We start from the raw sequence: 3,547 nt of genomic DNA on the forward strand, positions 1-3,547 counted from the left end.
ACACACATATATACACCCCTTTATTCCTCATCTGTATTGTTAGACAGACTGCATCATTTACTAAATGTAAAACATTATTTGGCTGTTGTGTGACAAGCATGTTTAAATAGAAAGTGCATCTGGAATCAGATGGAATTGGATTGGTAGTTAGGTTATTGCCTAATAATGAATGCTAATAAAATCGCCTAACCTTTTATGGATTTGGTGTCCTTAGCTACAAACGGGGCATAGTAACCCTTACTCCAGTACTCTTGCCTGGAAAATCCCATGGACGGAGGAGCCTGGTGGGCTGCAGTCCATGGGGTCACGAAGAGTCGGACACGACTGAGCGACTTCACTTTCACTTTTCACTTTCATGCATTGGAGAAGGAAATGGCAACCCACTCCAGTGTTCTTGCCTGGAGAATCCCAGGGACGGGGGAGCCTGGTGGGCTGCCATCTATAGGGTCACACAGAGTCGGACACCACTGAAGCGACTTAGCAGCAGCAGCAGCAGCAGCAGCAACCCTTACCTGGCGGCTCAGTGGTAAAGAATCTGCCTACCAATGTAAGAGGCATAAGAGACATGGGCTCTATCCTTCAGTCAGAAAGATCTCCTGGAGGAGGGCTGATCCTCTGGAGGAGGGCCTGGCAACCCACTCCAGTATTCTTACCTGGAGAATCCCATGGACAGAGGAACCTAGCAGACTACAGTTCATGGGGTTGCTAAGAGTCAGACATGGCTGAAACGACTTAGCACAACCCTTACCTGTACAGTTAGTATATTAGGCCCCAAATGTAAAATGTAAGGCTGGTATCTGGCACCCAATAGAGGTTAGTAAGATAAGCAATAGGAAGATAGTAACTATTTTCATTCTCTACCTAAAAACCTAAGAAGGACAGAAGTGGAAGCAGAAGAAAATCATTCGATCTTGAAGATGATTGTGATTACATTGTTACTTCTTCTCTTGATTCTCAGATCATTGTGTGTAATCTGGTTCAACTTTCAAGGAGAGCCAACCTGAGCTGGTATTGCTTCAGTTGGCCAGGAAGCCAAAGCACTGAGTAGTCTTTAAAGTCCTGTTAATAAGGCACAGAGGTAATATAAAACAGTGGTTATCTTAGTCAGGGCTTAGCCTATCAGCTGTAGGACAGGATAACCCAAAGATAGCTTCTAGGAGATTCATCAGTAATCTCAAAGGTCACTCAAGAAAACATACATGTTTAATCCCACTCTTTGGAGATCTTTCCCTTCTCCTGAAAAGGCATTTTCTCATCTAGAGTAAGATAAAGCACAAGACTCTTAATTTTAAGTTTCATCTTGGTAGTGAGACATCTGGAGCAATGCTTTCTTTAGTTGGTACTCATTTTTTTTTTCCTTGTCAAATAATCATTTCTTGTCACTACGTAGTTGTTAAAAAAGCAAGGGAAGAAAGCATTGTTCAACAGGTTTCTGCTGCAGAAAAAGGACTCCTCCTAAATCACTATTTAATATCAACTTCCGAAGAGTTGATTCCGTAGAGCACATGCTGTCAGAGATTTTAATGTGTATTATATGAAAATGCAGGTAATGGTGGGATAAGGAGACTTGACAGGTCTCTTTAGTGTGGAATTTCTCAGATCCTTAAATATACTAATGTATATTACAGTCTCCCAAAGGGAGATGCAGGATACAGCACTCCTGGTCAGTCATGTTTGGCTTCTCTGTCCATGGGATTCTCCAGGCGAGAATACTGAAGTGGATTGCCATTTCCCTCTCCAGGGGATCTTCCTGACCCAGAGATTGAACCTGAGTCTCCTGCACTGCAGGCAGATTCTTTACCGTCTGAGCCACCAGGGAAGCCAGCTTCCAAAACTTAACCGATCCTAGATCTGTGGTTCCACGGAGCGTAGAGGATCACCATTGTACAGAACACACTCTGGGAAATAAAGTTTTATAATTTAAAACTACAGGTAAGAGGAACATTGGACCACTGGACCCCTAACAGACAGGAATTATTTTCAGGACAGTATCAGTTGTTCTTTGCTTTATCTACTGCAACCATTGTTTGGTTGTAAAAAATGGAAACCCATTGGAAACCAATTTAAACAGAAGATGAAAGTCTTGGTAGAATACAGAGCTATTTCACAGAGTCCAAATTCAGAAAATATACAGAACTATAGGAGGACTAGACTGTGACCCTAAAGTCAGAACTTGTGATTAAAGGACCATGTGGGTGATTGATTACTGCTTTTTTCCTGCCTGCCTGTTTTTTCTTTCAAAGAGCTTTGTCTGAACTGTCAAGAAAGTGTATGACATAGCCCTGATTCTATGTTGCCTTTAAGCAATTGATAGTAATTATTGCTATGTTGTATCCAACTTCTCAAGAGAAAGAGAATCTAGATAGCCCAGCTTGGATTGGGCTTTCACCCACTGCTTGTCTAATATCCTGAGGCTAAAATTCATGTGCTATAAACAGGAGGGTTTAGGCTTGCCCCCTCAGTTTGGGGAGGGAGTGACTCATTCTTAGAAGGAAGGGGCCATGGGATGAACAGGCACCACCAAAGGGACATCAGTCATGACTTCTTCATAAGAATCATTTAGAAAGAAGGGCACCCTTGATTGCTGTGTTTCATATAGTGACAACAGAAAATTGATTTAGAAAGAACATCCTTCATAGAAGCTATTTGTGAATCTATTATGAGTATATTGTGTCAGGCATTATCACTATTTGTTAGTATCTAATTCTCCTCTACCGCTAGGTACAAGGATCCTCTGCCCCTTGAAGGTTGATGTGGTCATGTGACTTCACTTGGCCAATGAAATGTCACTTTGTTGGGGGAGCACTTTGAAATGGAAGGATTTAGAGACCGAAATAGCCTGCAAGTGCTGAACCAACTCATGGACAAAACTAGCAGAGCTCCAGGGGACTTTATGTAAGAGAATTATTTTATTCTGTGACTTCCTCTTCCCCAGACATTTTGGAGTTGTCTTTTTTTTTTTTTTTTAATTTATTTGACTATGCTGGGTCATAGTTGTGGCACAAGGAATCTTTGATCTTTGTTGTGGCATGCAAGCTCTTCAGCTGTGGCATGTAGAATCTTCAGTTGTGGCATGCGAACTCTTAGTTGTGGCATGTGAGATCTAGTTCCCTGACCAGGGATCTAATCCAGGGCTCCTCCACTGGGAGTGTGGACTCTCAGCCACTGGACCACCACGGAAGTCCCTGAAGTAGTCTGTTACTGTATTATAATCTGTCCTATGCTGACTAGTACAAATAGTTACTGAAATGAACCACACAGGTTCAACAGTGTAATGAAGGTGAAATATTATCCTGAGCTGGTGCTACTATGAGAGGCCATCAGTTTGGTAACCTACAGGCAAGACCCCCCAACTTCCAGTTCAATTGGTGGGATTCATGATACATTTTGGTAAGTAATTTCACTTCTCCTGACTGGAATTTTAAGTATCTTGCAAAGGTTAATAAAAATATTATTTTCACATGCTCTCTTTATGTAACACCACTATGTTATCAGAAGATGATCAATTTTCTTGTGTTTTCTCATTGAACGAGGTATACCAATATCT

The sequence above is a fragment of the Bubalus bubalis genome, chromosome 2, assembly GCF_019923935.1.
Source record: "Bubalus bubalis isolate 160015118507 breed Murrah chromosome 2, NDDB_SH_1, whole genome shotgun sequence".
Lineage (NCBI taxonomy): Eukaryota > Metazoa > Chordata > Mammalia > Artiodactyla > Bovidae > Bubalus > Bubalus bubalis.